The sequence below is a fragment of the Scyliorhinus torazame genome, chromosome 23 (genome assembly GCF_047496885.1).
Source record: "Scyliorhinus torazame isolate Kashiwa2021f chromosome 23, sScyTor2.1, whole genome shotgun sequence".
NCBI lineage: Eukaryota > Metazoa > Chordata > Chondrichthyes > Carcharhiniformes > Scyliorhinidae > Scyliorhinus > Scyliorhinus torazame.
In genome coordinates, this window is record NC_092729.1 from 82,931,382 (window position 1) to 82,958,507 (window position 27,126).

Genomic DNA, 27,126 nt, shown 5'->3' on the forward strand with positions numbered 1-27,126 from the left:
TACAGAGTAAAGCTCCCTCTACACTGTCCCCATCAAACACTCCCAGGACAGGTACAGCACTGGGTTAGATACAGAGTAAAGCTCCCTCTACACTGTCCCCATCAAACACTCCCAGGACAGGTACAGCACGGGGTTAGATACAGAGTAAAGCTCCCTCTACACTGTCCCCATCAAACACTCCCAGGACAGGTACAGCACGGGGTTAGATACAGAGTAAAGCTCCCTCTACACTGTCCCCAGCAAACACTCCCAGGACAGGTACAGCACGGGGTTAGATACAGAGTAAAGCTCCCTCTACACTGTCCCCATCAAACTCTCCCAGGACAGGTACAGCACGGGTTTAGATACAGAGTAAAGCTCCCTCTATACTGTCCCCATCAAACACTCCCAGGACAGGTACAGCACGGGGTTAGATACAGAGTAAAGCTCCCTCTATACTGTCCCCATCAAACACTCCCAGGACAGGTACAGCACGAGGTTAGGTACAGAGTAAAGCTCCCTCTACACTGTCCCCATCAAACAGTCCCAGGACAGGTACAGCACGGGGTTAGATACAGAGTAAAGCTCCCTCTACAATGTCCCCATCAAACACTCCCAGGACAGGTACAGCTCGGGGTTAGATACAGAGTAAAGCTCCCTCCACACTGTCCCCATCAAACACTCCCAGGACAGGTACAGCACAGGGTTAGATACAGAGTAAAGCTCCCTCTACACTGTCCCCATCAAACACTCCAGGACAGGTACAGCACGGGGTTAGATACAGAGTAAAGCTCCCTCTACACTGTCCCCATCAAACACTCCCAGGACAGGTACAGCACAGGGTTAGATACAGAGTAAAGCTCCCTCTACACTGTCCCCATCAAACACTCCCAGGACAGGTACAGCACGGGGTTAGATACAGAGTAAAGCTCCCGCTACACTGTCCCCATCAAACACTCCCAGGACAGGTACAGCACGGGGTTAGATACAGAGTAAAGCTCCCTCTACACTGTCCCCATCAAACTCTCCCAGGACAGGTACAGCACGGGGTTAGATACAGAGTAAAGCTCCCTCTACACTGTCCCCATCAAACACTCCCAGGACAGGTACAGCACGGGGTTAGATACAGAGTAAAGCTCCCTCTACACTGTCCCCATCAAACACTCCCAGGACAGGTACAGCACGGGGTGAGATACAGAGTAAAGCTCCCTCTACACTGTCCCCATCAAACACTCCCAGGACAGGTACAGCACGGGGTTAGATACAGAGTAAAGCTCCCTCTACACTGTCTCCATCAATCAATCCCAGGACAGGTACAGCACGGGGTTAGATACAGAGTGGAGCTCCCTCTACACTGTCGCCATGAAACACTCCCAGGACAGGTACAGCACGGGGTTAGATACAGAGTAAAGCTCCCTCTACACTGTCCCCATGAAACACTCCCAGGACAGGTACAGCACGGGGTTTGATACAGAGTAAAGCTCCCTCTACACTGTCCCCATGAAACACTCCCAGGACAGGTACAGCACGGGGTTAGATACAGAGTAAAGCTCCCGCTACACTGTCCCCATCAAACACTCCCAGGACAGGTACAGCACGGGGTTAGATACAGAGTAAAGCTCCCTCTACACTGTCCCCATCAAACACTCCCAGGACAGGTACAGCACTGGGTTAGATACAGAGTAAAGCTCCCTCTACACTGTCCCCATCAAACACTCCCAGGACAGGTACAGCACGGGGTTAGATACAGAGTAAAGCTCCCTCTACACTGTCCCCATCAAACACTCCCAGGACAGGTACAGCACGGGGTTAGATACAGAGTAAAGCTCCCTCTACACTGTCCCCAGCAAACACTCCCAGGACAGGTACAGCACGGGGTTAGATACAGAGTAAAGCTCCCTCTACACTGTCCCCATCAAACTCTCCCAGGACAGGTACAGCACGGGTTTAGATACAGAGTAAAGCTCCCTCTATACTGTCCCCATCAAACACTCCCAGGACAGGTACAGCACGGGGTTAGATACAGAGTAAAGCTCCCTCTATACTGTCCCCATCAAACACTCCCAGGACAGGTACAGCACGAGGTTAGGTACAGAGTAAAGCTCCCTCTACACTGTCCCCATCAAACAGTCCCAGGACAGGTACAGCACGGGGTTAGATACAGAGTAAAGCTCCCTCTACAATGTCCCCATCAAACACTCCCAGGACAGGTACAGCTCGGGGTTAGATACAGAGTAAAGCTCCCTCCACACTGTCCCCATCAAACACTCCCAGGACAGGTACAGCACAGGGTTAGATACAGAGTAAAGCTCCCTCTACACTGTCCCCATCAAACACTCCAGGGCAGGTACAGCACAGGGTTAGATACAGAGTAAAGCTCCCTCCACACTGTCCCCATCAAACACTCCCAGGACAGGTACAGCACAGGGTTAGATACAGAGTAAAGCTCCCTCTACACTGTCCACATCAATCACTCCCAGGACAGGTACAGCACGGGGTTAGATACAGAGTAAAGCTCCCTCTACACTGTCCCCATCAAACACTCCAGGACAGGTACAGCACGGGGTTAGATACAGAGTAAAGCTCCCTCTACACTGTCCCCATCAAACACTCCCAGGACAGGTACAGCACGGGGTTAGATACAGACTAAAGCTCCCTCTACACTGTCCCCATCAAACACTCCCAGGACAGGTACAGCACGGGGTTAGATACAGAGTAAAGCTCCCTCTACACTGGCCCCATCAAACACTCCCAGGACAGGTACAGCACGGGGTTAGATACAGAGTAAAGCTCCCTCTACACTGTCCCCATCAAACACTCCAGGACAGTACAGCACGGGGTTAGATACAGAGTAAAGCTCCCTCTACACTGTCCCCATCAAACACTCCCAGGACAGTACAGCACGGGGTTAGATACAGAGTAAAGCTCCCTCTACACTGTCCCCATCAAACACTCCCAGGACAGGAACAGCACGGGGTTAGATACAGAGTAAAGCTCCCTCTACACTGTCCCCATCAAACACTCCAGGACAGTACAGCACGGGGTTAGATACAGAGTGGAGCTCCCTCTACACTGTCCCCATCAAACACTCCCAGGACAGGTACAGCACGGGGTTAGATACAGAGTAAATCTGCCTCTACACTATCCCCATCAAACACTCCCAGGACAGGTACAGCACGGGGTTAGATACAGAGTAAAGCTCCCTCTACACTGTCCCCATCAAACACTCCCAGGACAGGTACAGCACGGGGTTAGATACAGAGTAAAGCTCCCTCTACACTGTCCCCATGAAACACTCCCAGGACAGGTACAGCACGGGGTTAGATACAGAGTAAAGCTCCCTCTACACTGTCCCCATCAAACACTCCCAGGACAGGTACAGCACAGGGTTAGATACAGAGTAAAGCTCCCTCTACACTGTCCCCATCAAACACTCCCAGGACAGGTACAGCACGGGGTTAGATACAGAGTAAAGCTCCCCCTACACTGTCCCCATCAAACACTCCCAGGACAGGTACAGCACGGGGTGAGATACAGAGTAAAGCTCCCTCTACACTGTCCCCATCAAACACTCCCAGGACAGGTACAGCACAGGGTTAGATACAGAGTAAAGCTCCCTCTACACTGTCCCCATCAAACACTCCCAGGACAGGTACAGCACGGGGTTAGATACAGAGTAAAGCTCCCTCTACACTGTCCCCATCAAACACTCCCAGGGCAGGTACAGCACGGGGTTAGATACAGAGTAAAGCTCCCTCTACACTGTGCCCATCAAACACTCCCAGGACATGTACAGCACGGGGTTAGATACAGAGTAAAGCTTCCTCTACACTGTCCCCATCAAACACTCCCAGGGCAGGTACAGCACGGGGTTAGATACAGGGTAAAGCTCCCTCTACACTGTCCCCATCAAACACTCCCAGGACAGGTACAGCACGGGGTTAGACACAGAGGAAAGCTCCCTCTACACTGTCCCTATCAAACACTCCCAGGGCAGGTACAGCACGGGGTTAGATACAGAGTAAACCTCCCTCTACACTGTCCCCATCAAACACTCCCAGGACAGGTACAGCACGGGGTTAGATACAGAGTAAAGCTCCCTCTACACTGTCCCCATCAAACACTCCCAGGGCAGGTACAGCACGGGGTTAGATACAGAGTAAAGCTCCCTCTACACTGTCCCCATCAAACACTCCCAGGACAGGTACAGCACAGGGTTAGATACAGAGTAAAGCTCCCTCTACACTGTCCCCATCAAACACTCCCAGGACAGGTACAGCACGGGGTTAGATACAGAGTAAAGCTCCCGCTACACTGTCCCCATCAAACACTCCCAGGACAGGTACAGCACGGGGTTAGATACAGAGTAAAGCTCCCTCTACACTGTCCCCATCAAACTCTCCCAGGACAGGTACAGCACGGGGTTAGATACAGAGTAAAGCTCCCTCTACACTGTCCCCATGAAACACTCCCAGGACAGGTACAGCACGGGGTTAGATACAGAGTAAAGCTCCCTCTACACTGTCCCCATCAAACACTCCCAGGACAGGTACAGTACGGGGTTAGATACAGAGTGGAGCTCCCTCTACACTGTCCGCATCAAACACTCCCAGGACATGTACAGCACGGGGTTAGATACAGAGTAAATCTGCCTCTACACTGTCCCCATCAAACACACCCAGGACAGGTACAGCACGGGGTTAGATACAGAGTAAAGCTCCCTCTACACTGTCCCCATCAAACACTCCCAGGACAGGTACAGCACGGGGTGAGATACAGAGTAAAGCTCCCTCTACACTGTCCCCATCAAACACTCCCAGGACAGGTACAGCACGGGGTTAGACACAGAGGAAAGCTCCCTCTACACTGTCCCTATCAAACACTCCCAGGGCAGGTACAGCACGGGGTTAGATACAGAGTAAACCTCCCTCTACACTGTCCCCATCAAACACTCCCAGGACAGGTACAGCACGGGGTTAGATACAGAGTAAAGCTCCCTCTACACTGTCCCCATCAAACACTCCCAGGGCAGGTACAGCACGGGGTTAGATACAGAGTAAAGCTCCCTCTACACTGTCCCCATCAAACACTCCCAGGACAGGTACAGCACAGGGTTAGATACAGAGTAAAGCTCCCTCTACACTGTCCCCATCAAACACTCCCAGGACAGGTACAGCACGGGGTTAGATACAGAGTAAAGCTCCCGCTACACTGTCCCCATCAAACACTCCCAGGACAGGTACAGCACGGGGTTAGATACAGAGTAAAGCTCCCTCTACACTGTCCCCATCAAACTCTCCCAGGACAGGTACAGCACGGGGTTAGATACAGAGTAAAGCTCCCTCTACACTGTCCCCATCAAACACTCCCAGGACAGGTACAGCACGGGGTTAGATACAGAGTAAAGCTCCCTCTACACTGTCCCCATCAAACACTCCCAGGACAGGTACAGCACGGGGTGAGATACAGAGTAAAGCTCCCTCTACACTGTCCCCATCAAACACTCCCAGGACAGGTACAGCACGGGGTTAGATACAGAGTAAAGCTCCCTCTACACTGTCTCCATCAATCAATCCCAGGACAGGTACAGCACGGGGTTAGATACAGAGTGGAGCTCCCTCTACACTGTCGCCATGAAACACTCCCAGGACAGGTACAGCACGGGGTTAGATACAGAGTAAAGCTCCCTCTACACTGTCCCCATGAAACACTCCCAGGACAGGTACAGCACGGGGTTAGATACAGAGTAAAGCTCCCTCTACACTGTCCCCATCAAACACTCCCAGGACAGGTACAGCACGGGGTTTGATACAGAGTAAAGCTCCCTCTACACTGTCCCCATGAAACACTCCCAGGACAGGTACAGCACGGGGTTAGATACAGAGTAAAGCTCCCGCTACACTGTCCCCATCAAACACTCCCAGGACAGGTACAGCACGGGGTTAGATACAGAGTAAAGCTCCCTCTACACTGTCCCCATCAAACACTCCCAGGACAGGTACAGCACTGGGTTAGATACAGAGTAAAGCTCCCTCTACACTGTCCCCATCAAACACTCCCAGGACAGGTACAGCACGGGGTTAGATACAGAGTAAAGCTCCCTCTATACTGTCCCCATCAAACACTCCCAGGACAGGTACAGCACGGGGTTAGATACAGAGTAAAGCTCCCTCTATACTGTCCCCATCAAACACTCCCAGGACAGGTACAGCACGAGGTTAGGTACAGAGTAAAGCTCCCTCTACACTGTCCCCATCAAACAGTCCCAGGACAGGTACAGCACGGGGTTAGATACAGAGTAAAGCTCCCTCTACAATGTCCCCATCAAACACTCCCAGGACAGGTACAGCTCGGGGTTAGATACAGAGTAAAGCTCCCTCCACACTGTCCCCATCAAACACTCCCAGGACAGGTACAGCACAGGGTTAGATACAGAGTAAAGCTCCCTCTACACTGTCCCCATCAAACACTCCAGGGCAGGTACAGCACAGGGTTAGATACAGAGTAAAGCTCCCTCCACACTGTCCCCATCAAACACTCCCAGGACAGGTACAGCACAGGGTTAGATACAGAGTAAAGCTCCCTCTACACTGTCCACATCAATCACTCCCAGGACAGGTACAGCACGGGGTTAGATACAGAGTAAAGCTCCCTCTACACTGTCCCCATCAAACACTCCAGGACAGGTACAGCACGGGGTTAGATACAGAGTAAAGCTCCCTCTACACTGTCCCCATCAAACACTCCCAGGACAGGTACAGCACGGGGTTAGATACAGAGTAAAGCTCCCTCTACACTGGCCCCATCAAACACTCCCAGGACAGGTACAGCACGGGGTTAGATACAGAGTAAAGCTCCCTCTACACTGTCCCCATCAAACACTCCAGGACAGTACAGCACGGGGTTAGATACAGAGTAAAGCTCCCTCTACACTGTCCCCATCAAACACTCCCAGGACAGTACAGCACGGGGTTAGATACAGAGTAAAGCTCCCTCTACACTGTCCCCATCAAACACTCCCAGGACAGGAACAGCACGGGGTTAGATACAGAGTAAAGCTCCCTCTACACTGTCCCCATCAAACACTCCAGGACAGTACAGCACGGGGTTAGATACAGAGTGGAGCTCCCTCTACACTGTCCCCATCAAACACTCCCAGGACAGGTACAGCACGGGGTTAGATACAGAGTAAATCTGCCTCTACACTATCCCCATCAAACACTCCCAGGACAGGTACAGCACGGGGTTAGATACAGAGTAAAGCTCCCTCTACACTGTCCCCATCAAACACTCCCAGGACAGGTACAGCACGGGGTTAGATACAGAGTAAAGCTCCCTCTACACTGTCCCCATGAAACACTCCCAGGACAGGTACAGCACGGGGTTAGATACAGAGTAAAGCTCCCTCTACACTGTCCCCATCAAACACTCCCAGGACAGGTACAGCACAGGGTTAGATACAGAGTAAAGCTCCCTCTACACTGTCCCCATCAAACACTCCCAGGACAGGTACAGCACGGGGTTAGATACAGAGTAAAGCTCCCCCTACACTGTCCCCATCAAACACTCCCAGGACAGGTACAGCACGGGGTGAGATACAGAGTAAAGCTCCCTCTACACTGTCCCCATCAAACACTCCCAGGACAGGTACAGCACAGGGTTAGATACAGAGTAAAGCTCCCTCTACACTGTCCCCATCAAACACTCCCAGGACAGGTACAGCACGGGGTTAGATACAGAGTAAAGCTCCCTCTACACTGTCCCCATCAAACACTCCCAGGGCAGGTACAGCACGGGGTTAGATACAGAGTAAAGCTCCCTCTACACTGTGCCCATCAAACACTCCCAGGACATGTACAGCACGGGGTTAGATACAGAGTAAAGCTTCCTCTACACTGTCCCCATCAAACACTCCCAGGGCAGGTACAGCACGGGGTTAGATACAGGGTAAAGCTCCCTCTACACTGTCCCCATCAAACACTCCCAGGACAGGTACAGCACGGGGTTAGACACAGAGGAAAGCTCCCTCTACACTGTCCCTATCAAACACTCCCAGGGCAGGTACAGCACGGGGTTAGATACAGAGTAAACCTCCCTCTACACTGTCCCCATCAAACACTCCCAGGACAGGTACAGCACGGGGTTAGATACAGAGTAAAGCTCCCTCTACACTGTCCCCATCAAACACTCCCAGGGCAGGTACAGCACGGGGTTAGATACAGAGTAAAGCTCCCTCTACACTGTCCCCATCAAACACTCCCAGGACAGGTACAGCACAGGGTTAGATACAGAGTAAAGCTCCCTCTACACTGTCCCCATCAAACACTCCCAGGACAGGTACAGCACGGGGTTAGATACAGAGTAAAGCTCCCGCTACACTGTCCCCATCAAACACTCCCAGGACAGGTACAGCACGGGGTTAGATACAGAGTAAAGCTCCCTCTACACTGTCCCCATCAAACTCTCCCAGGACAGGTACAGCACGGGGTTAGATACAGAGTAAAGCTCCCTCTGCACTGTCCCCATCAAACACTCCCAGGACAGGTACAGCACGGGGTTAGATACAGAGTAAAGCTCCCTCTACACTGTCCCCATCAAACACTCCCAGGACAGGTACAGCACGGGGTGAGATACAGAGTAAAGCTCCCTCTACACTGTCCCCATCAAACACTCCCAGGACAGGTACAGCACGGGGTTAGATACAGAGTAAAGCTCCCTCTACACTGTCTCCATCAATCAATCCCAGGACAGGTACAGCACGGGGTTAGATACAGAGTGGAGCTCCCTCTACACTGTCGCCATGAAACACTCCCAGGACAGGTACAGCACGGGGTTAGATACAGAGTAAAGCTCCCTCTACACTGTCCCCATGAAACACTCCCAGGACAGGTACAGCACGGGGTTAGATACAGAGTAAAGCTCCCTCTACACTGTCCCCATCAAACACTCCCAGGACAGGTACAGCACGGGGTTTGATACAGAGTAAAGCTCCCTCTACACTGTCCCCATGAAACACTCCCAGGACAGGTACAGCACGGGGTTAGATACAGAGTAAAGCTCCCTCTACACTGTCCCCATCAAACACTCCCAGGACAGGTACAGTACGGGGTTAGATACAGAGTGGAGCTCCCTCTACACTGTCCGCATCAAACACTCCCAGGACATGTACAGCACGGGGTTAGATACAGAGTAAATCTGCCTCTACACTGTCCCCATCAAACACACCCAGGACAGGTACAGCACGGGGTTAGATACAGAGTAAAGCTCCCTCTACACTGTCCCCATCAAACACTCCCAGGACAGGTACAGCACGGGGTGAGATACAGAGTAAAGCTCCCTCTACACTGTCCCCATCAAACACTCCCAGGACAGGTACAGCACGGGGTTAGATACAGAGTAAAGCTCCCTCTACACTGTCTCCATCAATCAATCCCAGGACAGGTACAGCACGGGGTTAGATACAGAGTGGAGCTCCCTCTACACTGTCGCCATGAAACACTCCCAGGACAGGTACAGCACGGGGTTAGATACAGAGTAAAGCTCCCTCTACACTGTCCCCATGAAACACTCCCAGGACAGGTACAGCACGGGGTTAGATACAGAGTAAAGCTCCCTCTACACTGTCCCCATCAAACACTCCCAGGACAGGTACAGCACGGGGTTTTATACAGAGTAAAGCTCCCTCTACACTGTCCCCATGAAACACTCCCAGGACAGGTACAGCACGGGGTTAGATACAGAGTAAAGCTCCCTCTACACTGTCCCCATCAAACACTCCCAGGACAGGTACAGTACGGGGTTACATACAGAGTGGAGCTCCCTCTACACTGTCCGCATCAAACACTCCCAGGACATGTACAGCACGGGGTTAGATACAGAGTAAATCTGCCTCTACACTGTCCCCATCAAACACACCCAGGACAGGTACAGCACGGGGTTAGATACAGAGTAAAGCTCCCTCTACACTGTCCCCATCAAACACTCCCAGGACAGGTACAGCACGGGGTTAGATACAGAGTAAAGCTCCCTCTACACTGTCCCCATCAAACACTCCAGGACAGGTACAGCACGGGGTTAGATACAGAGTAAAGCTCCCTCTACACTGTCCCCATCAAACACTCCCAGGACAGGTACAGCGCGGGGTTAGATACAGAGTAAAGCTCCCTCTACACTGTCCCCATCAAACACTCCCAGGACAGGTACAGCACGGGGTTAGATACAGAGTAAAGCTCCCTCTACACTGTCCCCATCAAACACTCCCAGGACAGGTACAGCACGGGGTTAGATACAGACTAAAGCTCCCTCTACACTGTCCCCATCAAACACTCCCAGGACAGGTACAGCACGGGGTTAGATACAGAGTAAAGCTCCCTCTACACTGTGCCCATCAAACACTCCCAGGACATGTACAGCACGGGGTTAGATACAGAGTAAAGCTTCCTCTACACTGTCCCCATCAAACACTCCCAGGGCAGGTACAGCACGGGGTTAGATACAGAGTAAAGCTCCCTCTACACTGTCCCCATCAAACACTCCCAGGACAGGTACAGCACGGGGTTAGACACAGAGGAAAGCTCCCTCTACACTGTCCCTATCAAACACTCCCAGGGCAGGTACAGCACGGGGTTAGATACAGAGTAAACCTCCCTCTACACTGTCCCCATCAAACACTCCCAGGACAGGTACAGCACGGGGTTAGATACAGAGTAAAGCTTCCCCTACACTGTCCCCATCAAACACTCCCAGGACAGGTACAGCACGGGGTGAGATACAGAGTAAAGCTCCCTCTACACTGTCCCCATCAAACACTCCCAGGACAGGTACAGCACGGGGTTAGATACAGAGTAAAGCTTCCCCTACACTGTCCCCATCAAACACTCCCAGGACAGGTACAGCACGGGGTGAGATACAGAGTAAAGCTCCCTCTACACTGTCCCCATCAAACACTCCCAGGACAGGTACAGCACGGGGTTAGATACAGAGTAAAGCTCCCTCTACACTGTCCCCATCAAACACTCCCAGGGCAGGTACAGCACGGGGTTAGATACAGAGTAAAGCTCCCTCTACACTGTGCCCATCAAACACTCCCAGGACATGTACAGCACGGGGTTAGATACAGAGTAAAGCTTCCTCTACACTGTCCCCATCAAACACTCCCAGGACAGGTACAGCACGGGGTTAGATACAGAGTAAAGCTCCCTCTACACTGTCCCCATCAAACACTCCCAGGACAGGTACAGCACGGGGTAAGATACAGAGTAAAGCTCCCCCTACACTGTCCCCATCAAACACTCCCAGGACAGGTACAGCACGGGGTGAGATACAGAGTAAAGCTCCCTCTACACTGTCCCCATCAAACACTCCCAGGACAGGTACAGCACAGGGTTAGATACAGAGTAAAGCTCCCTCTACACTGTCCCCATCAAACACTCCCAGGACAGGTACAGCACGGGGTTAGATACAGAGTAAAGCTCCCTCTACACTGTCCCCATCAAACACTCCCAGGGCAGGTACAGCACGGGGTTAGATACAGAGTAAAGCTCCCTCTACACTGTGCCCATCAAACACTCCCAGGACATGTACAGCACGGGGTTAGATACAGAGTAAAGCTTCCTCTACACTGTCCCCATCAAACACTCCCAGGGCAGGTACAGCACGGGGTTAGATACAGGGTAAAGCTCCCTCTACACTGTCCCCATCAAACACTCCCAGGACAGGTACAGCACGGGGTTAGACACAGAGGAAAGCTCCCTCTACACTGTCCCTATCAAACACTCCCAGGGCAGGTACAGCACGGGGTTAGATACAGAGTAAACCTCCCTCTACACTGTCCCCATCAAACACTCCCAGGACAGGTACAGCACGGGGTTAGATACAGAGTAAAGCTCCCTCTACACTGTCCCCATCAAACACTCCCAGGGCAGGTACAGCACGGGGTTAGATACAGAGTAAAGCTCCCTCTACACTGTCCCCATCAAACACTCCCAGGACAGGTACAGCACAGGGTTAGATACAGAGTAAAGCTCCCTCTACACTGTCCCCATCAAACACTCCCAGGACAGGTACAGCACGGGGTTAGATACAGAGTAAAGCTCCCTCTACACTGTCCCCATCAAACACTCCCAGGACAGGTACAGCACGGGGTTAGATACAGAGTAAAGCTCCCTCTACACTGTCCCCATCAAACACTCCCAGGACAGGTACAGCACGGGGTTAGATACAGAGTAAAGCTTCCTCTACACTGTCCCCATCAAACACTCCCAGGACAGGTACAGCACGGGGTGAGATACAGAGTAAAGCTCCCTCTACACTGTCCCCATCAAACACTCCCAGGACAGGTACAGCACGGGGTTAGATACAGAGTAAAGCTCCCTCTACACTGTCTCCATCAATCAATCCCAGGACAGGTACAGCACGGGGTTAGATACAGAGTGGAGCTCCCTCTACACTGTCGCCATGAAACACTCCCAGGACAGGTACAGCACGGGGTTAGATACAGAGTAAAGCTCCCTCTACACTGTCCCCATGAAACACTCCCAGGACAGGTACAGCACGGGGTTAGATACAGAGTAAAGCTCCCTCTACACTGTCCCCATCAAACACTCCCAGGACAGGTACAGCACGGGGTTTGATACAGAGTAAAGCTCCCTCTACACTGTCCCCATGAAACACTCCCAGGACAGGTACAGCACGGGGTTAGATACAGAGTAAAGCTCCCTCTACACTGTCCGCATCAAACACTCCCAGGACAGGTACAGTACGGGGTTAGATACAGAGTGGAGCTCCCTCTACACTGTCCGCATCAAACACTCCCAGGACATGTACAGCACGGGGTTAGATACAGAGTAAATCTGCCTCTACACTGTCCCCATCAAACACACCCAGGACAGGTACAGCACGGGGTTAGATACAGAGTAAAGCTCCCTCTACACTGTCCCCATCAAACACTCCCAGGACAGGTACAGCACGGGGTTAGATACAGAGTAAAGCTCCCTCTACACTGTCCCCATCAAACACTCCCAGGACAGGTACAGCACGGGGTTAGATACAGAGTAAAGCTCCCTCTACACTGTCCCCATGAAACACTCCCAGGACAGGTACAGCACGGGGTTAGATACAGAGTAAAGCTCTCTCTCCACTGTCCACATCAAACACTCCATGGACAGGTACAGCACGGGGTTCGATACACAGTAAAGCTCCCTCTACACTGTCCCCATCAAACACTCCCAGGACAGGTACAGCACGGGGTTAGATACAGAGTAAAGCTCCCTCTACACTGTCCCCATCAAACACTCCCAGGACAGGTACAGCACGGGGTTAGATTCAGAGTAAAGCTCCCTCTACACTGTCCCCATGAAACACTCCCAGGACAGGTACAGCACGGGGTTAGATACAGAGTAAAGCTCCCTCTACACTGTCCCCATCAAACACTCCCAGGACAGGTACAGCACAGGGTTAGATACAGAGTAAAGCTCCCTCTACACTGTCCCCATCAAACACTCCCAGGACAGGTACAGCACGGGGTTAGATACAGAGTAAAGCTCCCCCTACACTGTCCCCATCAAACACTCCCAGGACAGGTACAGCACGGGGTGAGATACAGAGTAAAGCTCCCTCTACACTGTCCCCATCAAACACTCCCAGGACAGGTACAGCACAGGGTTAGATACAGAATAAAGCTCCCTCTACACTGTCCCCATCAAACACTCCCAGGACAGGTACAGCACGGGGTTAGACACAGAGTAAAGCTCCCTCTACACTGTCCCCATCAAACACTCCCAGGGCAGGTACAGCACGGGGTTAGATACAGAGTAAAGCTCCCTCTACACTGTCCCCATCAAACACTCCCAGGACAGGTACAGCACAGGGTTAGATACAGAGTAATGCTCCCTCTACACTGTCCCCATCAAACACTCCCAGGACTGGTACAGCACGGGGTTAGATACAGAGTAAAGCTCCCGCTACACTGTCCCCATCAAACACTCCCAGGACAGGTACAGCACGGGGTTAGATACAGAGTAAAGCTCCCGCTACACTGTCCCCATCAAACACTCCCAGGACAGGTACAGCACGGGGTTAGATACAGAGTAAAGCTCCCTCTACACTGTCCCCATCAAACTCTCCCAGGACAGGTACAGCACGGGGTTAGATACAGAGTAAAGCTCCCTCTACACTGTCCCCATCAAACACTCCCAGGACAGGTACAGCACGGGGTTAGATACAGAGTAAAGCTCCCTCTACACTGTCCCCATCAAACACTCCCAGGACAGGTACAGCACAGGGTTAGATACAGAATAAAGCTCCCTCTACACTGTCCCCATCAAACACTCCCAGGACAGGTACAGCACGGGGTTAGATACAGAGTAAAGCTCCCTCTACACTGTCCCCATCAAACACTCCCAGGACAGGTACAGCACGGGGTTAGATACAGAGTAAAGCTCCCTCTACACTGTCCCCATCAAACACTCCCAGGACAGGTACAGCACGGGGTTAGATACAGAGTAAAGCTCCCTCTACACTGTCCCCATCAAACACTCCCAGGACAGGTACAGCACGGGGTTAGATACAGAGTAAAGCTCCCTCTACACTGTCCCCATCAAACACTCCCAGGACAGGTACAGCACGGGGTTAGATACAGAGTAAAGCTCCCTCTACACTGTCCCCATCAAACTCTCCCAGGACAGGTACAGCACGGGGTTAGATACAGAGTAAAGCTCCCTCTACACTGTCCCCATCAAACACTCCCAGGACAGGTACAGCACGGGGTTAGATACAGAGTAAAGCTCCCTCTACACTGTCCCCATCAAACACTCCCAGGACAGGTACAGCACGGGGTGAGATACAGAGTAAAGCTCCCTCTACACTGTCCCCATCAAACACTCCCAGGACAGGTACAGCACGGGGTTAGATACAGAGTAAAGCTCCCTCTACACTGTCTCCATCAATCAATCCCAGGACAGGTACAGCACGGGGTTAGATACAGAGTAAAGCTCCCTCTACACTGTCCCCATGAAACACTCCCAGGACAGGTACAGCACGGGGTTAGATACAGAGTAAAGCTCCCTCTACACTGTCCCCATCAAACACTCCCAGGACAGGTACAGCACGGGGTTAGATACAGAGTAAAGCTCCCTCTACACTGTCCCCATGAAACACTCCCAGGACAGGTACAGCACGGGGTAAGATACAGAGTAAAGCTCCCTCTACACTGTCCCCATCAAACACTCCCAGGACAGGTACAGCACGGGGTTAGATACAGAGTGGAGCTCCCTCTACACTGTCCGCATCAAACACTCCCAGGACATGTACAGCACGGGGTTAGATACAGAGTAAATCTGCCTCTACACTGTCCCCATCAAACACACCCAGGACAGGTACAGCACGGGGTTAGATACAGAGTAAAGCTCCCTCTACACTGTCCCCATCAAACACTCCCAGGACAGGTACAGCACGGGGTTAGATACAGAGTAAAGCTCCCTCTACACTGTCCCCATGAAACACTCCCAGGACAGGTACAGCACGGGGTTAGATACAGAGTAAAGCTCCCTCTACACTGTCCCCATCAAACACTCCCAGGACAGGTACAGCACGGGGTTAGATACAGAGTAAAGCTCCCCCTACACTGTCCCCATCAAACACTCCCAGGACAGGTACAGCACGGGGTTAGATTCAGAGTAAAGCTCCCTCTACACTGTCCCCATGAAACACTCCCAGGACAGGTACAGCACGGGGTAAGATACAGAGTAAAGCTCCCTCTACACTGTCCCCATCAAACACTCCCAGGACAGGTACAGCACAGGGTTAGATACAGAGTAAAGCTCCCTCGACACTGTCCCCATCAAACACTCCCAGGACAGGTACAGCACGGGGTTAGATACAGAGTGGAGCTCCCTCTACACTGTCCGCATCAAACACTCCCAGGACATGTACAGCACGGGGTTAGATACAGAGTAAATCTGCCTCTACACTGTCCCCATCAAACACACCCAGGACAGGTACAGCACGGGGTTAGATACAGAGGAAAGCTCCCTCTACACTGTCCCCATCAAACACTCCCAGGACAGGTACAGCACGGGGTTAGATACAGAGTAAAGCTCCCTCTACACTGTCCCCATCAAACACTCCCAGGACAGGTACAGCACGGGGTTAGATACAGAGTAAAGCTCCCTCTACACTGTCCCCATGAAACACTCCCAGGACAGGTACAGCACGGGGTTAGATACAGAGTAAAGCTCCCTCTACACTGTCCCCATCAAACACTCCCAGGACAGGTACAGCACGGGGTTAGATACAGAGTAAAGCTCCCTCTACACTGTCCCCATCAAACACTCCCAGGACAGGTACAGCACGGGGTTAGATTCAGAGTAAAGCTCCCTCTACACTGTCCCCATGAAACACTCCCAGGACAGGTACAGCACGGGGTTAGATACAGAGTAAAGCTCCCTCTACACTGTCCCCATCAAACACTCCCAGGACAGGTACAGCACAGGGTTAGATACAGAGTAAAGCTCCCTCGACACTGTCCCCATCAAACACTCCCAGGACAGGTACAGCACGGGGTTAGATACAGAGTAAAGCTCCCCCTACACTGTCCCCATCAAACACTCCCAGGACAGGTACAGCACGGGGTTAGGTACAGAGTAAAGCTCCCTCTACACTGTCCCCATCAAACACTCCCAGGACAGGTACAGCACGGGGTTAGATACAGAGTAAAGCTCCCTCTACACTGTCCCCATCAAACACTCCCAGGACAGGTACAGCACGGGGTTAGATACAGAATAAAGCTCCCTCTACACTGTCCCCATCAAACACTCCCAGGACAGGTACAGCACGGGGTTAGATACAGAGTAAAGCTCCCTCTACACTGTCCCCATCAAACACTCCCAGGACAGGTACAGCACGGGCTTAGATACAGAGTAAAGCTCCCTCTACACTGTCCCCATCAAACACTCCCAGGGCAGGTACAGCACGGGGTTAGATACAGAGTAAAGCTCCCTCTACACTGTCCCCATCAAACACTCCCAGGACAGGTACAGCACGGGGTTAGATACAGAGTAAAGCTCCCTCTACACTGTCCCCATCAAACACTCCCAGGGCAGGTACAGCACGGGGTTAGATACAGGGTAAAGCTCCCTCTACACTGTCCCCATCAAACACTCCCAGGACAGGTACAGCACGGGGTTAGACACAGAGTAAAGCTCCCTCTACACTGTCCCCATCAAACACTCCCAGGGCAGGTACAGCACGGGGTTAGATACAGAGTAAACCTTCCTCTACACTGTCCCCATCAAACACTCCCAGGACAGGTACAGCACGGGGTTAGATACAGAGTAAAGCTCCCTCTACACTGTCCCCATCAAACACTCCCAGGGCAGGTACAGCACGGGGTTAGATACAGAGTAAAGCTCCCTCTACACTGTCCCCATCAAACACTCCCAGGACAGTTACAGCACGGGGTTAGATACAGAGTAAAGCTCCCTCTACACTGTCCCCATCAAACACTCCCAGGACAGGTACAGCACGGGGTTAGATACAGAGTAAAGCTCCCTCTACACTGTCCCCATCAAACACTCCCAGGACAGGTACAGCACGGGGTTAGATACAGAGTAAAGCTCCCTCTACACTGTCCCCATCAAACTCTCCCAGGACAGGTACAGCACGGGGTTAGATACAGAGTAAAGCTCCCTCTACACTGTCCCCATCAAACACTCCCTGGACAGGTACAGCACGGGGTGAGATACAGAGTAAAGATCCCTCTACACTGTCCCCATCAAACACTCCCAGGACAGGTACAGCACGGGGTTAGATACAGAGTAAAGCTCCCTCTACACTGTCCCCATCAAACACTCCAGGACAGGTACAGCACGGGGTTAGACACAGAGTAAAGCTCCCTCTACACTGTCCCCCATCAAACACTCCCAGGACAGGTACAGCACGGGGTTAGATACAGAGTAAAGCTCCCTCTACACTGTCCCCATCAAACACTCCCAGGACAGGTACAGCACGGGGTTAGATACAGAGTAAAGCTCCCTCTACACTGTCCCCATCAAACTCTCCCAGGACAGGTACAGCACGGGGTTAGATACAGAGTAAAGCTCCCTCTACACTGTCCCCATCAAACACTCCCTGGACAGGTACAGCACGGGGTGAGATACAGAGTAAAGATCCCTCTACACTGTCCCCATCAAACACTCCCAGGACAGGTACAGCACGGGGTTAGATACAGAGTAAAGCTCCCTCTACACTGTCCCCATCAAACACTCCAGGACAGGTACAGCACGGGGTTAGACACAGAGTAAAGCTCCCTCTACACTGTCCCCCATCAAACACTCCCAGGACAGGTACAGCACGGGGTTAGATACAGAGTAAAGCTCCCTCTACACTGTCCCCATCAAACACTCCCAGGACAGGTACAGCACGGGGTTAGATACAGAGTAAAGCTCTCTCTACACTGTCCCCATCAAACACTCCCAGGACAGGTACAGCACGGGGTTAGATACAGAGTAAAGCTCCCTCTACACTGTCCCCATCAAACACTCCCAGGACAGGTTCAGCACGGGGTTAGATACAGAGTAAAGCTCCCTCTACACTGTCCCCATCAAACACGCCCAGGACAGGGACAGGGTGAATTTGGTCCTCCGCCAGTAGCGCCCCCAGTGGTGGGAGGCCAGAACTGCAGCGTGACTGTTTACATTGGAAATTTCCATTGTGACGTGTGGGAGATACGGGGCGGGGCTCTGAGTGAAACCCCTCCCCCTGGTGTGTCACTCCTCTGCCCCTCCCCCCCCCCCCCCGCATCACCTCCCTCACCCTCCCTGACCCTCCTCACTCTCTCCCTCCTCCTCCTCCTGCGGCCGGTCCTCCGTCTTCCTGCAGCCGGCCCACAATCCACGGCGGCAGCAGCCGCCTGCCGCCACTGCGCAGGCGCGGCTCGCCGCCCCGTCCCCACAACCCACCGCGGCCCTGACGGCAGAGCCGTCACCGCGCAGGCGCCGCCCTGCAGCTGTCCCACAACCCACCGCGGCCCGGACGGCAGAGCCGTCACCGCGCAGGCGCCGCCCTGCAGCTATCCCACAACCCACCGCGGGCCGGACGGCAGGGCCGTCACCGCGCAGGCGCCGCCCTGCAGCTATCCCACAACCCACCGCGGGCCGGACGGCAGAGCCGTCACCGCGCAGGCGCCGCCCTGCAGCTGTCCCACAATCCCCCGGGTCTGTCACCATACACCGGGCACTGCGCAGGCGCAGCGGCGGGATGTTGCGAGGCCAACGACAGTAATAAAAACACAGCTGCGCCCGACCGGTAAGTGGGTGGAAGCGGGTGGGGGCCGCTCACTCGCTCCGCCGGGCGAGGGGGGGTGGCGTCGGTTCCCAGGTCGGGCTGGACGCTCCCCGGGCCGGCTGCGCTCAAAATGGAGGTCGGGGTCTGACTTCCGGTGCTGGGCCTGAGCCACTTCCGGTTGGAGTGGGGCTGAATTAAAGGACACGCGGAGAGAGAGGTTAGTCAGTGACTGATACAGAATAAACTCAGCGGGTTAGTTAGTGACAGATACAGAATAAACTCAGCGGGTTAGTTAGTGACAGATACAGAATAAACTCAGTGGGTTAGTTAGTGACAGATACAGAATAAACTCACACAGGTTAGTTAGTGACAGATACAGAATAAACTCAGTGGGTTAGTTAGTGACAGATACAGAATAAACTCACACAGGTTAGTTAGTGACAGATACAGAATAAACTCACACAGGTTAGTTAGTGACAGATACAGAATAAACTCAGTGGGTTAGTCAGTGACTGATACAGAATAAACTCAGCGGGTTAGTCAGTGACAGAGATACAGAATAAACTCAGTGGGTTAGTTAGTGACAGATACAGAATAAACTCACACAGGTTAGTTAGTGACAGATACAGAATAAACTCAGTGGGTTAGTTAGTGACAGATACAGAATAAACTCACACAGGTTAGTTAGTGACAGATACAGAATAAACTCAGCGGGTTAGTTAGTGATAGATACAGAATAAACTCACACAGGTTAGTTAGTGATAGATACAGAATAAACTCACACAGGTTAGTTAGTGACAGATACAGAATAAACTCACACAGGTTAGTTAGTGACAGATACAGAATAAACTCAGTGGGTTAGTTAGTGACAGAGATACAGAATAAACTCACACAGGTTAGTCAGTGACTGATACAGAATAAACTCAGCGGGTTAGTTAGTGACCGATACAGAATAAACTCAGCGGGTTAGTTAGTGACATACAGAATAAACTCACACAGGTTAGTTAGTGATAGATACAGAATAAACTCACACAGGTTAGTTAGTGACAGATACAGAATAAACTCACACAGGTTAGTTAGTGATAGATACAGAATAAACTCACACAGGTTAGTTAGTGACAGATACAGAATAAACTCACACAGGTTAGTTAGTGACAGATACAGAATAAACTCAGCGGGTTAGTTAGTGACAGATACAGAATAAACTCACACAGGTTAGTTAGTGATAGATACAGAATAAACTCACACAGGTTAGTTAGTGACAGATACAGAATAAACTCACACAGGTTAGTTAGTGACAGATACCGAATAATCTCAGCGGGTTAGTTAGTGACAGATACAGAATAAACTCACACAAGTTAGTTAGTGATAGATACAGAATAAACTCACACAGGTTAGTTAGTGACAGATACAGAATAAACTCACACAGGTTAGTTAGTGACAGATACCGAATAAACTCAGCGGGTTAGTTAGTTACAGATACAGAATGAACTCACACAGGTTAGTTAGTGATAGATACAGAATAAACTCACACAGGTTAGTTAGTGACAGATACAGAATAAACTCACACAGGTTAGTTAGTGACAGATACAGAATAAACTCAGCGGGTTAGTTAGTGACAGATACAGAATAAACTCACACAGGTTAGTTAGTGATAGATACAGAATGAACTCACACAGGTTAGTTAGTGACAGATACAGAATAAACTCACACAGGTTAGTTAGTGACAGATACCGAATAAACTCAGCGGGTTAGTTAGTGACAGATACAGAATAAACTCACACAGGTTAGTTAGTGATAGATACAGAATAAACTCACACAGGTTAGTTAGTGACAGATACAGAATAAACTCACACAGGTTAGTTAGTGACAGATACCGAATAAACTCAGCGGGTTAGTTAGTGACAGATACAGAATAAACTCACACAGGTTAGTTAGTGACAGAGATACAGAATAAACTCACACAGGTTAGTTAGTGACAGATACAGAATAAACTCACACAGGTTAGTCAGTGACAGATACAGAATAAACTCAGCGGGTTAGTTAGTGACAGATACAGAATAAACTCACACAGGTTAGTTAGTGACAGAGATACAGAATAAACTCACACAGGTTAGTTAGTGACAGATACAGAATAAACTCACACAGGTTAGTTAGTGACAGATACAGAATAAACTCACACAGGTTAGTCAGTGACAGATACAGAATAAACTCACACAGGTTAGTTAGTGACAGATACAGAATAAACTCACACAGGGTAGTTAGTGACAGACACAGAATAAACTCACACAGGTTAGTTAGTGACAGATACAGAATAAACTCACACAGGTTAGTTAGTGACAGATACAGAATAAACTCACACATGTTAGTTAGTGACAGATACAGAATAAACTCACACAGGTTAGTTAGTGACAGAGATACAGAATAAACTCACACAGGTTAGTTAGTGACAGATACAGAATAAACACACACAGGTTAGTTAGTGACAGATACAGAATAAACTCCGGGTTAGTTAGTGACAGATACAGAATAAACACACAGGTTAGTTAGTGACAGATACAGAATAAACTCACACAGGTTAGTTAGTGACAGATACAGAATAAACTCAGCGGGTTAGTTAGTGACAGATACAGAATAAACTCAGCGGATTAGTTAGTGACAGATACAGAATGAACTCACACAGGTTAGTTAGTGACAGATACAGAATAAACTCACACAGGTTAGTTAGTGACAGATACAGAATAAACTCACACAGGTTAGTTAGTGACAGATACAGAATAAACTCAGCGGGTTAGTTAGTGACATACAGAATAAACTCAGCGGGTTAGTTAGTGACAGATACAGAATAAACTCACACAGGTTAGTGACAGATACAGAATAAACTCACACAGGTTAGTTAGTGACAGATACAGAATAAACACACAGGTTAGTCAGTGACAGATACAGAATAAACTCAGCGGGTTAGTTAGTGACATATAGAATAAACTCACACAGGTTAGTGACAGATACAGAATAAACTCAGCGGGTTAGTTAGTGACAGATACAGAATAAACACACAGGTTAGTCAGTGACAGATACAGAATAAACTCAGCGGGTTGGTTCGTGACATACAGAATAAACTCAGCGGGTTAGTTAGTGACAGATACAGAATAAACTCACACAGGTTAGTTAGTGACAGATACAGAATAAACTCAGCGGGTTAGTTAGTGACAGATACAGAATAAACTCACACAGGTTAGTTAGTGACAGAGATACAGAATAAACTCACACAGGTTAGTTAGTGACAGATACAGAATAAACTCACACAGGTTAGTTAGTGACAGAGATACAGAATAAACTCACAGGTTAGTTAGTGACAGATACAGAATAAACTCACACAGGTTAGTTAGTGACAGATACAGAATAAACTCACACAGGTTAGTTAGTGACAGATACAGAATAAACTCACACAGTTTAGTTAGTGACAGATACAGAATAAACTCACACAGGTTAGTTAGTGACAGAGATACGGAATAAACTCACACAGGTTAGTTAGTGACAGAGATACGGAATAAACTCGCACAGGTTAGTTAGTGACAGATACAGAATAAACTCACACAGGTTAGTTAGTGCCAGATACAGAATAAACTCACACAGGTTAGTTAGTGACAGATACAGAATAAACTCACACAGGTTAGTTAGTGACAGAGACAGAATAAACTCACACAGGTTAGTTAGTGACAGATACAGAATAAACTCACACAGGTTAGTTAGTGACAGATACAGAATAAACTCACACAGGTTAGTTAGTGACAGATATAGAATAAACTCACACAGGTTAGTTAGTGACAGAGACAGAATAAACTCACACAGGTTAGTTAGTGACAGATACAGAATAAACTCACACAGGTTAGTTAGTGACAAATACAGAATAAACACACAGGTTAGTCAGTGACAGATACAGAATAAACTCACACAGGTTAGTTAATGACAGAGATACAGAATAAACTCACACAGGTTAGTTAGTGACAGATACAGAATAAACTCACACAGGTTAGTTAGTGACAGATACAGAATAAACACACAGGTTAGTTAGTGACAGAGATACAGAATAAACTCACACAGGTTAGTTAGTGACAGATACAGAATAAACTCACACAGGTTAGTCAGTGACAGATACAGAATAAACTCACACAGGTTAGTTAGTGACAGATACAGAATAAACTCACACAGGTTAGTTAGTGACAGAGATACAGAATAAACTCACACAGGTTAGTTAGTGACAGATACAGAATAAACTCACACAGGTTAGTTAGTGACAGATACAGAATAAACTCACACAGGTTAGTTAGTGACAGAGATACAGAATAAACTCACACAGGTTAGTTAGTGACAGACACAGAATAAACTCACACAGGTTAGTTAGTGACAGATACAGAATAAACTCACACAGGTTAGTTAGTGACAGATACAGAATAAACTCACACAGGTTAGTTAGTGACAGAGATACAGAATAAACTCACACAGGTTAGTTAGTGACAGATACAGAATAAACTCACACAGGTTAGTTAGTGACTGATACAGAATAAACTCACACAGGTTAGTTAGTGACAGAGATACAGAATAAACTCACACAGGTTAGTTAGTGACAGATACAGAATAAAATCACACAGGTTAGTTAGTGACAGATACAGAATAAACTCACACAGGTTAGTTAGTGACAGATACAGAATAAACTCACACAGGTTAGTTAGTGACAGAGATAGAGAATAAACTCACACAGGTTAGTTAGTGACAGATACAGAATAAACTCACACAGGTTAGTTAGTGACAGAGATACAGAATAAACTCACACAGGTTAGTTAGTGACAGAGATACAGTATAAACTCAAACAGGTTAGTTAGTGACAGATACAGAATAAACTCACACAGGTTAGTTAGTGACAGATACAGAATAAACTCACACAGGTTAGTTAGTGACAGAGATACAGAATAAACTCACACAGGTTAGTTAGTGACAGATACAGAATAAACTCACACAGGTTAGTTAGTGACAGATACAGAATAAACTCACACAGGTTAGTTAGTGACAGATACAGAATAAACTCACACAGGTTAGTTAGTGACAGAGATACAGAATAAACTCACACAGGTTAGTTAGTGACAGATACAGAATAAACTCACACAGGTTAGTTAGTGACAGAGATACAGAATAAACTCACACAGGTTAGTTAGTGACAGATACAGAATAAACTCACACAGGTTAGTTTGTGACAGATACAGAATAAACTCACACAGGTTAGTTAGTGACAGATACAGAATAAACTCACACAGGTTAGTTAGTGACAGAGATACAGAATATACTCACACAGGTTAGTTAGTGACAGATACAGAATAAACTCACACAGGTTAGTTAGTGACAGATACAGAATAAACTCACACAGTTTAGTCAGTGACAGATACAGAATAAACTCACACAGGTTAGTTAGTGACAGAGATACGGAATAAACTCACACAGGTTAGTTAGTGACAGATACAGAATAAACTCACACAGGTTAGTTAGTGACAGAGATACAGAATAAACTCACACAGGTTAGTTAGTGCCAGATGCAGAATAAACTCACACAGGTTAGTTAGTGCCAGATACAGAATAAACTCACAGGTTAGTTAGTGACAGAGATACAGAATAAACTCACACAGGTTAGTTAGTGACAGATACAGAATAAACTCACACAGGTTAGTCAGTGACAGATACAGAATAAACTCACACAGGTTAGTTAGTGACAGATACAGAATAAACTCACACAGGTTAGTTAGTGACAGAGATACAGAATAAACTCACACAGGTTAGTTAGTGACAGATACAGAATAAACTCACACAGGTTAGTTAGTGACAGATACAGAATAAACTCACACTGGTTAGTTAGTGACAGATACAGAATAAACTCAGTGGGTTAGTTAGTGACAGATACAGAATAAACTCACACAGGTTAGTTAGTGACAGAGATACAGAATAAACTCACACAGGTTAGTTAGTGACAGATACAGAATAAACTCACACAGGTCAGTTAGTGACAGATACAGAATAAACTCACACAGGTTAGTTAGTGACAGATTCAGAATAAACTCACACAGGTTAGTTAGTGCCAGATACAGAATAAACTCACACAGGTTAGTTAGTGCCAGATACAGAATAAACTCTCACAGGTTAGTTATTGCCAGATACAGAATAAACTCACACAGGTTAGTTAGTGACAGATACAGAATAAACTCACACAGGTTAGTTAGTGACAGATACAGAATAAACTCACACTGGTTAGTTAGTGACAGATACAGAATAAACTCAGTGGGTTAGTTAGTGACAGATACAGAATAAACTCACACAGGTTAGTTAGTGACAGAGATACAGAATAAACTCACACAGGTTAGTTAGTGACAGATACAGAATAAACTCACACAGGTCAGTTAGTGACAGATACAGAATAAACTCACACAGGTTAGTTAGTGACAGATTCAGAATAAACTCACACAGGTTAGTTAGTGCCAGATACAGAATAAACTCACACAGGTTAGTTAGTGCCAGATACAGAATAAACTCTCACAGGTTAGTTATTGCCAGATACAGAATAAACTCACACAGGTTAGTTAGTGACAGAGATACAGAATAAACTCACACAGGTTAGTTAGTGACAGATACAGAATAAACTCACACAGGTTAGTTAGTGACAGATACAGAATAAACTCACACAGGTTAGTTAGTGACAGAGATACAGAAAAAACTCACACAGGTTAGTTAGTGACAGATACAGAATAAACTCACACAGGTTAGTTCGTGACAGAGATACAGAATAAACTCACACAGGTTAGTTAGTGACAGACACAGAATAAACTCACACAGGTTAGTTAGTGACAGATACAGAATAAACTCACACAGGTTAGTTAGTGACAGATACAGAATAAACTCACACAGGTTAGTTAGTGACAGATACAGTATACACTCACACAGGTTAGTTAGTGACAGAGATACAGAATAAACTCACACAGGTTAGTTAGTGACAGATACAGAATAAACTCACACAGGTTAGTTAGTGACTGATACAGAATAAACTCACACAGGTTAGTTAGTGACAGAGATACAGAATAAACTCACACAGGTTAGTTAGTGACAGATACAGAATAAAATCACACAGGTTTTAGAGGGAGCTTTACTCTGTATCTCACCCCGTGCTGTACCTGTCCTGGGAGTGTTTGATGGGGACAGTGAAGAGGGAGCTTTACTCTGTATCTAACCCCGTGCTGTACCTGTCCTGGGAGTGTTTGATGGGGACAGTGTCGAGGGAGCTTTACTCTGTATCTCACCCCGTGCTGTACCTGTCCTGGGAGTGTTTGTTGGGGACAGTGTAGAGGGAGCGTTACTCTGTATCTAACCCTGTGCTGTACCTGTCCTGGGAGTGTTTGATGGGGACAGTGTGGAGGGAGCTTTACTCTGTATCTAACCCCGTGCTGTACCTGTCCTGCGAGTGTTTGATGGGGACAGTGTAGAGGGAGCTTTACTCTGTATCTAACCCCGTGCTGTACCTGTCCTGGGAGTGTTTGATGGGGACAGTGTAGAGGGAGCTTTACTCTGTATCTAACCCCGTGCTGTACCTGTCCTGGGAGAGTTTGATGGGGACAGTGTAGAGGGAGCTTTACTCTGTATCTAACCCCGTACTGTCCCTGTCCTGGGAGTGTTTGATGGGGACAGTGTAGAGGGAGTTTTACTCTGTATCTAACCCCGTGCTGCACCTGTCCTGGGAGTGTTTGATGGGGACAGTGTAGAGGGAGTTTTACTCTGTATCTAACCCCGTGCTGTACCTGTCCTGGGAGTGTTTGATGGGGACAGTGTAGA

At 48.9% G+C, this 27,126-nt stretch overlaps 1 protein-coding gene across 1 annotated transcript in view; it reads right to left on the bottom strand.

Annotated features, from left to right (window-relative positions):
* LOC140399637 (uncharacterized) overlaps nucleotides 1-18,883 on the bottom strand; it is a 31,901-nt gene extending 13,018 nt beyond the window's left edge. Inside the window, exon 1 of the mRNA XM_072489177.1 lies at nucleotides 18,809-18,883. The gene's annotated coding sequence lies outside the window, so the exon portion shown is untranslated. The remainder of the gene's footprint in view (nucleotides 1-18,808) is intronic.
* Between the last annotated feature and the right edge of the window lie 8,243 nt (nucleotides 18,884-27,126).